The sequence below is a fragment of the Rhodnius prolixus genome, unplaced genomic scaffold (assembly GCF_049639745.1).
Source record: "Rhodnius prolixus isolate KJV_2025 unplaced genomic scaffold, Rpr scaffold_4, whole genome shotgun sequence".
Taxonomy (NCBI): domain Eukaryota; kingdom Metazoa; phylum Arthropoda; class Insecta; order Hemiptera; family Reduviidae; genus Rhodnius; species Rhodnius prolixus.
Window position 1 is genome coordinate 10,560,568 of NW_027411614.1, and position 14,822 is coordinate 10,575,389.

Genomic DNA, 14,822 nt, shown 5'->3' on the forward strand with positions numbered 1-14,822 from the left:
TCTTCCGAAAGCTATAACTACTTGTTGACTTGTCGAAGCAGTGCACGGTAGCATGTTAGCAGCCATTGCCGGTCTTCCTGAACAAGCATCTAGGATGGGTATAGTGAGCTTTCCCATTTGTCCAATGCGTCGGACCAGACCAAACAAATGTGTGATCCTGCTAGATGGGAGAAGGGTACTATTAAGATCCAAGACAGGGCTGTGAGAGCTCTTGTCTTCAGAAAGACAATGAATTGACCGCTGGATACGAAACCAACAATCTCGAAAAATTACTGGATAGATTATTAATGGAAATGAATATACATTTATGTATTGACAAGCAAAACTTATGTAGATGTGCCTTTTGGGGATCTCGTCGCTGTACATCGAATGGGAGAGGAGTTAGCCCCCTTTATGTAAGGCCCCCTCCAAAATTATTATTACTAATTACTCTGTAAATCATGGCCCGATTTTGATAAAATTTGGTAGGATGATAGGGTTAGGGCTCCCCTACGTAACATTAAAGCGGCGATCAGCTCTTACACTTGTTAAGGGGAAGTATAGCAATCGTTTCAAATTATCGACACGTGAACCGATTTTTATGAATGAAGTGTCATTCGAATCGAAATTTTATACAGATTTGCACTTTAAAAGTCTCGGCGCCGTGCCTCATAAGGAGGGGAGTTTGCCCCACCCAAATAAGGCCCATTGGTAATAATAGTTTTAGAAAGGCCCTTTCTAAAACTATTATTACCAATATTTCTATAACGCTTAGTCCGATTTTGATAAAATTCAGCTCGAATAAGTGGTTAAAGCTCCTCTACGTTGCTGATTCTCTTGCTCCTACTAAGAGGAAGTACTGCAATCGTTTAAATTATCAATGAGTGAACCGATTTAAATCAATGAATTGTCGTTCGATTAAAAAATCTTTGCCTCTTTGCCTTTTAGGGAGAAGTACTGCAATCCTAGTTTATTTTTCTTACTCCTCTTAAAAGGAAGTACTGAAATCGCAGTTTAATTTTGCTATTTACGTACAAATACCTTCCTATGTTATTCAAAACGCTTTCTCCAAAAAATTGTTATTGAGGATGGTTTGGGAGCCGCAACTACAATCATTCTTTAAAAAGATCTCTCCGTGGTAGTTAACACCTTATCAGGTTATAATGATAGAATTGCTTATTCCAAATTTTAAAAAAATCTGTAAAGCAGATATGTAACTTTGTAAAATAGACAAAAAGGAAAATCTATCCAAAAGGTACAAAAATCTCCTTAACAAAAACTTACAGTTTAAAATGTTAAGTATAAGGGTTGATTAAACGCCAAATGGTACACAAATCAGCGAGTACCCAACATTTCATTAATACTTCATTAATATTTAAGTAATTCTACTGCATTAATTTTCATTAATAAGTTATTTTTTATAATTTATTAGATGTCACAGACCCTTATGCTGGCCACTTCATTTATAATATTTTTTTGTTATAATTATGATAAATCACATATATGTACATGCATGTTAAAGTAGAAAAAGACAAAGTTAGAGTAGGCTACTGTCTTGAATTCGTCTTACCGAAATATTCGTGAGCACAATTAACACACAGTTATAACAAGTAGATTATTCAACAACAATTATTGATTTCTCTATTGTAATTTAACTTATAGTAAAATACTGGAATAATTAGCTGTCCTAAATATATGCATATCTTATTTACTTTATATTACATATATACAACATTGTGGGAAGAATACTTAGATTGAGAATGTAATTGAAGAAAACTATATTATTTGCGATAAAGCCAGATAATTATTACCTATTATTATAAACGTTTGACTACTACATAAAATAACAATTACTTTAATCGAAGAATGAACTTAAACCGACGATTTTTATTTAAAAATAAAAATAAATAAATAAAATAAACAAAATCATTGGTGTAAGTTGGTGTAAGTTTTTTTTTAAAAAAAAGTTTTGAATTTTTTAGCCTCATAATTTTTTTTTATTTTTTATAACGTTTTTCTTTTCAACCTGTAATTAATAGTTTGATTATTATAAATAACTACATATTACAGTCAATCTACAGTGCTAGTTGAACATATATTTTGTAGACGAAAATGGCCAGCATAAGGGTCTGTGACATCTAATAAATTCTAAAAAATAACTTATTAATGAAAATTAATGCAGTAGAATTACTTAAATATTAATGAAGTATTAATGAAATGTTGGGTACTCGCTGATTTGTGTACCTTTTGGCGTTTAATCAACCCTTATACTTAACATTTTAAACTGTAAGTTTTTGTTAAGGAGATTTTAGTATAAGTTCTACGTTACTGCAGAGGAATCACTGTGTTAAGTTCTTTCTTTCTGACGTGATTATAGTATAACATTTGATTGCTTTATTATAGAGTTTTAGAGGAGCTCATTTATTCCTTGATTTCCCTTCTGCTAGTAAAATGAAAATAATAAAGGAAGAAAAACTTCTGGATTTACGTAAGATAAACTACGTTTCAAACTATTATGGCAAATTTGATTAACATATAAGTTGCACTCCAAGCTAAATATTTACATACATCCAACTAGAGAATCTTGGAAGAAATAGGTGGTGATAAGCTATCTAGATATAAGCAATATACTTTCAGAAATACAGATGTATTGGTGGCAGATACATGTCATACTGAAGGAAAGCGAACCGCAGGTGGTGTTCAGCACGGTTTATATGATTTCATATCTCTAACTGAATACAGAACACTTTAATCTTGAAGATTGCTATCCACTAGCTTTATATGATTGCTGCTGCCGGAGTGTGCAAGATTTTTATCCTACCTTTTTGTTAGTTCGTCTTTATCTCCGCTCCTCCATTTTGAAATAACGATAAAATGTTCACTAATAGCTTATATACTGTCTCATAAATCGTAATTTATTCGCCTTATTCTCTAATAAGAAAATCAGTTTATGATAACATTAGAAATCGCTAACATTAGAAAGAAAGTTTCTTTCTCATCTCTCTGGACATCCTAAACCAATTAATCCACCTGCTCTTATCTCTTACTCTTGCCGACAATACCATTCGAGTCTGAGCGATGCTGGCAGTGCGATTTCCTCGGCGATGGAACTCAGTAATTAAACATTAGTTCTGGAGAATCGCGAAATTTAATATTTATATATTATACTGAGATAGTTAGTTTTAAGCTATGATAGTTGCATGATTAGTGGAAGCTTGTAGATGTAAATGAGCTCATGAATAATTTTCTGTAATTATAATGTTGCCCAGAAAGTAGACGTTCTGGAAAGTCACCTCGTAAGGGGAAGTGAAATTCTTCATGGATCTGGACACCCTTCTGGAAATCCATGAAAATTCTTGTTCCTTTTACTTTTCTACACATTTCCTGGATTATCTATCGATCAAGTTCGTTTCTTCTGAGATACATTCTATTAATTTCAACTCGGAAAAGCCTTTGTTAAATCTATTTCTGGTCTTGTTACCTTTTTCGTTAATCATCTCCCTATTCAGTTCGTTCCTTCTTCTTCCAACAACTTCTGTTGACATTCCCAGACAATCACACAAGCATATTAAGAGGCAAAATGTTATCCTTAATTAAAAATGGTCAATTTTGTTGTTTTTTTCCCATTTCGTTTTTTTCGTGTAGTTTTTATCAAGTCAGCACTTACAAAACTATCCTAGCGGAAAGCATTGCTGACTGAGAATAGGTCTAACCTTGAATATTTTCTTGCTTTCGAATAACTAACGCTCGCTACAATTCATGAACTGGAGAATATACTAATTTATCAAATTGTCATATGAGTAACTGCTACATTGTGGCTTTTATTCTTATTTAAACCTCCATTTTGTTGCACGGACCAATTAGATTAAGGATTACGAAGAACTCCTTCACAATTGATTCAAATCTGCCACAGAGAAATAGAAAATATTGAATTATCCAGAGTAAAGGCAATTTCTAATGTGTAACAGGGAAATAGCATTGAGGTTTATTATTCTATTTTCTTGCTTTGAACTCTTTAATGTGTGCAAAAGGAAGTAGCAAAAGAAATTGGATGGAACGCTAAGTCCAGTTGGTCCAGCAGGATTGCATGGTCAATCTGACCCAGCATCTTTGTGTTTGTATGTCGGCGTTCTTTCGTCCATACCCAAGGATTTCAGTCAAGTATTCCCACATCTCACTTTGTTTATTGACTTCAAATACTTCTGAAGAACAGAAATAAAAAAGACTACTCCCTTTAGTCTTGACTGGACGGTTTTGCTTATATTGATGCACACTTCTTTTCCCTTTTAGTTCACTCTTCTTTGATGGTATCCTTCTTTTTCGAAGATAAGAACATCATTATGCTGATAAAGGTGCAATTGGTGTTACACGTGGCAGAGGAATAGTGATTGGTTCTGGGGTTTGAATATCTCCATTGCCAAGGTTTTCTCCCTTTGGTGAACTTGCCATACCTAAACCTTTAGATACATCTCTTTCTATATGTGCCTTTTCTGTTTGTGTAGCACAAAGGAAATGAAGATAGCCTAAGGGCTACCGCGGTTAAACGGAGTCTCTGTGTATGTGTATGTTAAATTTATTCTAAACTGTTTACGCCAGATTCCCTTCAGGGCTGAAATTTTATATTCCACCTAAAGTTTAGTTTACGCCCTTAGATATCAATCCCTATCTCTCACACATACGGCCCCCATCCCTAACTGCTTCTCTTTGCCAGCAAAGCTGCAGCTCATGAATCAGCATTTGCACGACGCAAAGGATTTTATTTTTACATAAATATTTAGACTTTATTTGACGGTTAGAGAATTCAGATTTCACATTTTATTCGCAATATCACTCTCATTGTTCGAACTACAAAAGGAAAAGATTAGCATAAATATCTTATGAATGCTCTGTTCCAAATGAACCTCACCAGTTTCTTTTTTAGAATGAACCCAGCAACAAAAAATTAATTAAATAAACTAGTCCTTCTAAGCGCACTAAATTTCAACTTCCGATAGAAATATTTTCGAAATTACGTACGAATAAAACTGAAATTTTCCAATTTATTTAATTCTCTGGATGTAGAAGGCAGTGAATTAAGATTAATGCCTTCTCCTAACAGGAGAGGGGCCACATTTGAACAGGGGGCACCTTTGAACATTTCTAATTTCTCGCCAAATATTTAAAACATTTATGATTGGTAATTTTCTCCATATTTTGTGGTAGACCTGTTGTATAATTGACAGAGTTCCCTTCGTTTTCGAACCTACATTAAGAAGCGCATCAAACCGAATTATCCCGAACTGAGTCATCCTTGATTTTTGAATTAGATTTCAGTGGTTTAAAAGAGAAAGTAATGTAGTAGTGAGAGAAATAACTGATAGAAGGTAGATTCAAAGTAAAGTATTATCATTTCTTTCTATTTTATATTGTGTTCAAAGGTACCTCATCAAGTGGGGCAGATATTAACATTTGACACCAAATTTTTAAATTAAAAAAAAATATAGATATGTATGCAATGTACCAACTGTTTATTGACATAGATCTGTTCAGAATACTTGAAAGTTGTAGAAAACAAAATAAAAAGGTTCAATAATACGATTCTGGGCACTCTGTAACAGAAAATGTAAATTCTGTTCAAATGTGCCCCTCTCTCCCTTATATACAGGGGATATTCCCTGTACATTGATAATATTTAAATAAATATGACTAACATATAAATACGCGACTAGCGGTATATTATGGAAAGTCATTGGTGACTTTTTCCAGAGATTAAAAAATGGCAATTTTGGTACACCTGTTTTAAATGAAATCTTATGTGATCAACTTCAGCCATTTAGGTTTATTTTTTAAGATCCTCCCCAAAAAAAGGTCTTTAGTAATTAATTATTTTAAAAAATAGAGGGTACAAAAAGTAGGAGGTTTTTAGGGAGCTGGGAGGTTACGATTTAAGGTGCTAAGAGAAAGGATAGACTTTGGCCAATTTAGCAGGATGGCACTTCTAAGGTAGAATTTGCAAAATATAATGGCCAATTTATATTCTACGAGGGCCAGCCAGAAAACCTAAGCGGCCGCGACCCAGTGGGTCTACTGTAGCACCGAGTAACTAGTAGTAAAATCCATAAAGTAAATCCTTTGGAATGCCTGGCAAGCTGAGCAAGTAATCAGAGAAAGGAAAGCAACCTACCGAAGAGAAGTTAAGGTGATTTACTGAATAAGTAGTTGAACTGCGAACGAAAATATGTTGGTTTAGGTTACTGAATTGCGGGTTGTTCTCACGCAAGGAAAAGCAATCTTTTGGTATATGTTTTGGTGGTTCTGGAAGCAATGGAGGTGCTATTGAGTGTGTATGTGTATGTTTGGAAGTGGTGGTTTGTAATGAAAATATATGTGATATTTTGGAGGGAAGCACAAAGGCATTCTGGTTTGAGTTTCCAGGACTTGTGGTGGTGTGAAGCTGCTCCAGTGGAACGACACGAAGGCAAAGGGAGAACCCTTCTTCTTCGCCTTCCGGCTGTGTAATATTCTTCCAGTAACAGACAATAGCCGGCAGAATTTAGAGCAACACTGCCTGTAGTGAGTGAACTGCTTGGCTGGTTAGTATGGTACCAGGATGAGAGGGTGTACGGGCAATTCGCTCTGCGTCTTGTATTGCTGCATATGTAAAGTTCCATTTGGGAAATTACATACAACGCTGGAAGCTGTTCTTCGCTGGAGTGTTTATAAAAATATATTTTATGGAATAAAAAAGTAAGAAAAAAAAAGAGAGAGAAGCTATTCGACTCTCTCTATAAGCAATGCGCTCAACTCCTGCAGGGTTTGTCCCTTGGGATTGCTTATTTTTCATTCTTCGAGGGTTTTTTTCTTCTCCTCTCGGATTTTGATTGGAATAAATTTAATCCAGTTGGTTGGAAAATAAAGACACTATATGAGCACATATTCACTGACAACTAGACTTAAAATGTTTTCTTTAACTATGTACTTGAATAGATACATAATAATACCCTAGTTAAACTTTTGTAGTGGTAAAAAAGTAAAGTAATTGCCTATTTTTTCAGGTGGGTTTTAATGTCCAACTACCAATTAGGTGTCGTGGACGGAGGCGACTAACAAACATACTTTACTTTAAATTTCTTTTATTAACCAATAAATAAAATCCAAGGCCTAAGACCGGGAATCAAACCCAGTACCACAATACGTATTAGCTTCGCAGGTCTCGCCTCTAACCGCTCGGCTACCGTGGCGCCTTAACTAAAAAGGGCTCCTTAATCAGAAAGTTGTACTCTAACTAATAAGTTATCTTTTTGAATTTTAAAATATGTTTCCAATTAAATAAATCATAGTTGTTTCAACAAACTTTTGGATTCATAAATAAATAATATAATTGCGATTTTTCTTAAAAGAATCAATTTTCGTACCAAACTATTTCTTAAGGAAGGAGAATATTATTTTTTAATTAGGTTGATTAAATATCAGAGTAAACAACAAAAAGGCAAGTGAACAGATGTGGCTCTCAATAAAATCCCACATCGTCGACCATCCTCTCACAGGACAACCTCAGTGTGGCCGCCCCAGGAACAGATATCTCAGAACCTATTAGAAACAGATACCAATTAGGTGTCATGGACGGAGGCGACTAGCAAACATATTTTACTGTAAATTTCTCTTATTAACCATTAAATAAAATCCAAGGCCTAAGACCGGGAATCGAACCCAGCACCACAATACATATTAGCTTCGCAGGTCTCGCCTCTAACCGCTCGGCTACCTTCATGTAACCTTCTAAGCAAGAAGGCCATTTGCTAAATTTTTTAAAATATTTTCACCAGTGGTGAATCCAAAAAAAATTACTATACAACCCAACTCTTCTTTGGAAAATGAATTTTTTAGTTTCTATAAACCAATTTTTCCAAAAGAGATTATAGACTTTGATTCCCGCTAGAAATCTATCTACCTCTAGGCACCTTTACTATCAAAACTGCAAACATGAAAGCTGAATGTTCATTGCATTGTGTTGTGGTGACAGCGGAAATATCAGCCGAGTGTATTTAAGAAGTGACGGCGTTTTTTCGAGTAAATTTTGGTGATTTTCGAGTAATTAAAAGGAAAATTAAATAACTTTATTTATTTTAATACAGTTCTAAATTAGTGCAAGATACAAAAAAAAAAGCGGGTTTTCTTTTAAATCTGTATTATCCATTTCTTACATTCTTTTATTTCCTTTAAAAAAAGATGTGTCATCATTAAGGAACGGATTTTTATGTATTTAAAAATGCCAAATATTTAATTAAAATATGCATTTATTTTCGTCAATTATGTGGAAAATATGTGATTATCTTAAAATATTTTCTGGAATATTTAAGTAAAATGGACATTTTTTTTATGAAAATGGATTTTTTTTTGGGGGGTGGGGCAAGTTATAATGATTTATACAACAAAGAACATTTTTACTATTTATAAAAAGATGTGTTAAATTTTCAATTTTGAAAACTTCACTCTTCGAAATTGTTTGCAACCACATGAAATTTCAAATGTTGGAACGAACGTAAAGTGACGACGATCTGGGCGTAAGATGGACTTGTAACGACTAAAAGATCGTTCAACATCTACAGATGTTATAGGTGCCTTGCTGAAAGAAGTTATCTCGTTGGTTGTAATAAAGGGTACACGATGTTCTGAGGTGACTTCTGTTCCACTGATAATATCAGAAATCTGGCAGATGGTCTCCCACCTTTTGTTTTTGCTCAGTACTTCTACCAGTTTTGATCTGATCAGATCTCCCTTACTCCCAGGTATTCCTTCCACCTTTTCGACGACTTTTTTAACGTTGGACACGTTTTCTGTCAGTCGAACATTTTGGGACTCAAGTTGGGTAATGGCTTGTGCAAGAAATACGCAATTGTCAGAAATGAATGCAAGGTGTCAACCACCTCCCAATTATGAAAATATGCCCAAAATGAAAAATATGTACATATTTTGATTAAATATGTAGAAATATTTATTTATTTTAATCAAATATGTATAAATATGCGATAACATCCAAATATGTGGAAATATGTGAAATAAAAGTAGACTCAAACGGCTTAAAAAGTGTCAGTATGAATACTTCTAGTTGAAAAACGTCTGTAAATTGCCTAGAAAAAAATATGTAAATACATACGAATCCGTTCCCTAGTCATCATCTTGCAGATTTTTAAGTCAGAATTTTTACCATCTTTACACGTTTTGAGTGTCACTAAATACGAAACATTGTTGTTTACAAGTTGGTCTGAATGCTCTTTTGGGTGATTGAACAGTTTGAGGTGCAAGTGAAATTCCAAATTAAGCCGACCGTAATTGTCACTTTACTGCTGAATTTTCTTTTCACATTCAGAGTGAGTGTTTTTCCCAAAAAGTGAACATGAATAATATTTTTACAACGAATTCTCGGTTTCTAAAAGAAATTAATTAATCAAATTTTAAAAAATTATTAACCCGAATAAATTGAAATAAAGAAAAAAAAAGCGTCAGATTGAGCTGCTTAATAAAACATTAATTACAGTAACTTTTAAGTTTCACATGGTTACTTGTAACTTTTTACGATACTCATTAAAAATGGAGTCAAAACTATGTAAGTTTTATTAAAGCCAAAAACAGGGGGAAAACATAAAATAATAAACATTTTTGAAAATTAAATACTTTTCTAAAAGCAATCCACACATCTCCTTCGTCTATAACTTCGCATTCCATTTTGTGTCATGTTATCGTCGCTAAAAGCAAGTAGTGCTCCTAGCGATGGTATGGGACGGATAAGTTACACTAGCCGCTCTCTGTGTCCATGATTATTCTGATCTCGTTGTCCTGGTCTAGGGGGGGGGAATCCAATTGTCCCTTCTTAAAATAAAAGGAAGACAAAATTCAATGTTCCCGCATACACTTTCCTCCTCTTGAATACTCTTAGTAGTTGTTCCAACAATTTCTCCAAGTTTTATGTAAGTTGAATTTATATAAGCAACATTTCTTGGCGAGAGAGACGGTAAAAGATAGGAAGTGACAAGGAATGGAATAGCTAGGAGTTAGGCTAAGCATGCCAGATGCGAGTTTAAACATGCACTAGTAAGTGACATGGTGTTAGTGAATAACTTTTCTGAGTGGATGCGAGTCAGAAGATAAGTGAACGCTATGCCAAAATAAAGTCCTTGGGAATGGGAGATAAGTGATGGGAAATTGAGTTTTCAAAAAGGACGAAAACGTGACTCCACGTTTACGTAGGCAGAAGGAGTTTTTCCCCATAACTTGGGGTTCTATGCAAGGAAAAAAAATAGTTGTATTAAAGGTTTAGAATTGCTTGCTAAAGGTAAGTGATATGCCTAAACACTATAATTCTAGATCAGTGGTTTATGACCTTTTTAAAACTCCCCTTTTGATTGGTAATTTCCTTTGGTAACCCCATTGAGAGCCTTGAACATGGAAGAGTTATACATTATGTAGAGAAATAAAAACGTAGAAATTGTTTGTTCAAAAAACCAAATCGTAATAGAACACCTGAACAAAAACAAATCAGGCAAACGAACAGAAAGTACTAAAAATCATCTTTTTTTTGCTCAGGACGGATCTTTTCAGTGAATACTCAAAACTGAATAGCTATATAACGTAATCTTCTCTTCCGGTCAATTGAAGATAACTAGTGGCATCTGAGTTTTCGGTTACAAAGTAAATGAGGAGTGTTACTACAATTAAGCACTTCTGGACGCAACTTACAATCTAAAGTATGCCTGCTTTTAAAAAGAATTACGGTTTCGAAAGGTTATAGTTGCTCAAGTTCTTAAGAAGTACAATACTTAGGAAATGAAACTATATGCTTAATCTACGAGTAATTGGATCAAGATTTGGATAAAAGTTTATTAAATAATCAATTAATTTGATGAAGACAAACGATGTTTAAACAACAGGTGATGTTCTTGAAGGGTGTTTATGGGTAATCGTGACGTGGCGTGTTCATGTTTATGTTTAGGGTGAAGTAATGAATGACGGAGGCAATTACCAACAGAAAGAGTTTTTGTTAGCAAATGATCTAGCACTCTAAATTTGGTACTTATAATAATGAAATGGACATTGAGATACTTATCCGCCTCTACTTAGTGCTGATCTCGCTGAGAACATTTAGCAAGCTGGTTACATCAGTGACATTCACGTTCTACCTTCCTATTGTCCTTTGTCCTTTTAGTTTCCCTTCATTTCTGTAAGTACTGATAAGAAGCATCTCTCTCTTCTGTCCCCGCCAACTTACCTGCCTGTTATCGTTAATCACCATGGTCAGATCTGTGTTTCACATATACGCATGTAAATGTACTCGTAGAACAAGCCTAATTTTAAACAGTTCCGTTGTACATATGGGGTCTCTCAGTCACGAAATAACCTCATCAACGGGCGTGAGTCTGCATTTCAATAATCACTCTGCGCATGCTTCTCTAGATGATCTAATCACTAAATAAGAAAACTGTTGCTTATACATAACAAGCAGGAAGCTAGTTTGCTTCAAATCAGGTTAACAGTTAATTCAACCGGTAGAATAGATGTACAAATCAAAGTGATGAAGCTGATGTATGGCAGAAGGCAGTCACTGAATCACTCAAGGCTGCAAGTCCTGGCCAATTAACATGAAGGCAGGATATAAAGAAGATAATTATTCTCGCTGACAGTTAGGTGGTCATCAAAACGCGAAACTCTTGTGTTAGCAGGTCCAGATATTGTTTAAGAATGGCTTGGCAAACTGAAAGACCTGGACAATACCCTTCCTGTGACTTAGAAGAGAGCAGCCGCTGTCTTGGCGAAGCAAGGCGTAAGACCAGCGGAAGTCCTTTCGAAGAAATAAGTTGAAGTGGGAGGCTACGCTCGAGTCTGCCCTCTATGGTCTGAGATAAGCAAAGATTACCAACTATTAGTGTGCTTCCACCTGAGTGAAAATAAAATTCACAAACTGATCGGTTTCCTCAAGGGTCGATTCAGAGAGCATTTAAAGAAGACAGAACTTCACCTGCATGTTCTGATAAGAGATGGAAGAAAATCTAATACATGTCCTGACTGTTCTAAATGCCATAAACACCTGGGAAGTCACCAGGTGCTGGAGCAGAATATACTCTCTCTGGATCCTTTTCAGATTCTAAAATTATTTGTACCATCAAGGTTACTGAAGTACCTTGCTTGAGTCTGAGTATCACAATAGATCTTCAAAAGTTGCTGGGCACTGCTGAAGAACCTGAAGAACAAAAATATATTTTTTTTTGCGTTTATTGTGCAACAATCAGCGCATTAGCGCTATAAGTAACAATGATACAATAGAGTAGTAAATGATTAGGTAACGAGTGGAGAAGTTACCCATTGGTAACACTCCAAAACATTATATGGTTAGTCACTCTCTTCACTTGAAAGGATATCACGAGGCCACTGTCTTTTAAGGCGTCTTATCACGGGTTGTCAGGAAGAGTTCTAGAAGAAAGATTTTTGTGCTAAAGGATTTAAATGAGATTGCAGGCTGAAGTGGAGTTTTCTGTATCGTGTTTTCAGCGAATTGGGTGACAAAAGGAATGTTAAGGTCAGCGTGTATAGTCAGGTTGGAGATATAAAATGGAGCGTTTACGATAGTTCGAAGTATTTTAAATTGTAGCGATTGAATCCTTTGGAGATTGGAGCGTTTGGTTGAACCCCACAGCTCTATTCCATGGATGGATTCCAAAATAGAAGTATAAATTAGTCTTTTGTTGTCCAGAGAGAGTTTTGATCTGTCGTCTAAGAGTCTTTTAAGTAGTCGATAGCGTCTGTTTAGTTCTGTTCTTTTAAGTCTAATGTGGGGGTTCCAAGAAAGTCTTCGGTCTAAGTAAAGCCCCAAGGTAGCGGCCAACGTTCACTACTAATAAAAAAAAAAATAAAAAATTGAGGGAACGACTCAGTAGTTGTTATTTTTATAAACTTTTGAAAACCAAAAACGTTACTTACCGGTCTCAGTTAAGTTTGCTCATTTCCTTATTGAGTTTCCAATCAAAATTAAAATATTCAACGTGCCGTAATGAAGAAGAGAAATTGTTAGGTGAAAACTAATCAGTTGTACCAACCAAAAAGGGGCAATATTCCCTTTTTATTTTTCACCCCCTACATTCATCGAACACTAACTCTGTTGGTGGTGATTATGACGGAAATGGTAATAGTGCAGAATTATCCGGGGTAAAGAGATCAAGTGGCTCCCTCTATTACAGTGAAAGAATCAATAAGGAGATCTGGTTAGTTTAGAGACAGTATGGGGGAGCCAAGTGGGTGGGGAATGTAGAGCGTCATAGCCTCCCTTGTTGGTGTAAAGCCCTTTAAAAGGCCTCAACACCCTTAAATAAGGGGTGGCCTTAAATAAGGACTACTAGTATCACTTGAACTGTACAGCTAATAGAGTTCTAGTGTAAACGAGCGCCACTTCCGCCTGAGGAGATCTCTTAACTGTACTGGCCAGTTATCCATCGGTTCTAGTAAATAGGGAAGAAATCTATTTAACTCCTTTTTCTCTCTCTTTTCTCAGAGAGAGGGGGCGTTTCACTTAAAGGATTGATAAAGGAAATGTGGGTTAAATTACAGGGCAGCCAACCCTTCATTTGCTTCGCTTTGTACAGGGATTTTTCCCTTTTATTCTATCCCCCCCCCAAAAAAAAATAATAGATGTTTAAGTGATTAGTGGTGATTGAAATTGAATCTGTTTTAGTAAGGGGTTATTCGGGCTGCGATCACCAGCGGCTAATTTTGGAGTCCACTAATTCGGCCTTCAAAGTGTTCACCCTCCAGGCAGGAGTTCTCCGGCCAGACCGCAGCAATTAAATAGCGCGTACAGGAAAAGGAATTTAGAATGTGTGCAACAGTTGTGAGAATGATGCTTTCAATTATGTGTTCGATTGGAAATTTTAAATAAATTAAAAGTTTCAACAAAATTGAACTAAGGAAACAGGAAGTATAATAAAAGTGAATATTTTATTATAGCCGAGGAAAATACAATAACCAGTAATTGCATCGCTCATTATTACACTAAGATTAGAATCAAGGGTGTAAAAAGTGGGAAAAAATAGAAAAAGTTTTAAAAAAATACTGTCGTGTTTAAATGTTAATAAGCAGATCATATAGATAGAAATATATATATATATGTAGCATTTGGTAATTCTGTAGTCTGGGGAAATAAGAGCGGGAAAATATTAACTAAAAAGCGGGAAGAGTAAAAGAGAAAAAGGTGTGATTCTATTAGCTTGCGATTACATCCAACAGGGGTAGCTCGCTTCCTCGCCCTGCTCTCTCATTTCTTCTCAACTCTTAGCTGTTCAGTTACTGAATCCCCGCTGCGTCATGCCTTCAGCAAGCGTCTTATCAATTTGCATCTGTTTAACTTGGCAAACTGGTTCTTCTACTTCTACTTATCTTCTCTCTGACATCATAGTTTTAAAATGAAATAAAAAAAAAAAAAAAAAAAAAAAAACTTTCAAACTAAACCGGGCCATGACTCTTATGTCATTATCTTTAAAGGATGAAATGGCCACAGACTTTTTGCGGTTAAGATTATGACCTAGCTTTGCTGACGTGGTAGGGGTAAACATGGAGTTCTAGAATTATGTAATCGTTTTCTATTCTTCCTGCAGTAAATTTGCATTTACTTCGAACGCGTTTCCTGTAAGCTCTTGCTTACAATTCTACAAGACTACTTGAAGAAGGTATTTCCTGTTGGAAAAAAAGAAAGACAATGATGATGACGTTATGAAACGTCTGTTCCCCTCCTTCGTTTGAAGAGAGGGAAAGAGAGACTTCCCGAGGGAAACTTCCTTCCATTCCCGCCTACTTCTCATCAGGCGGTAACTTCCAGCGTG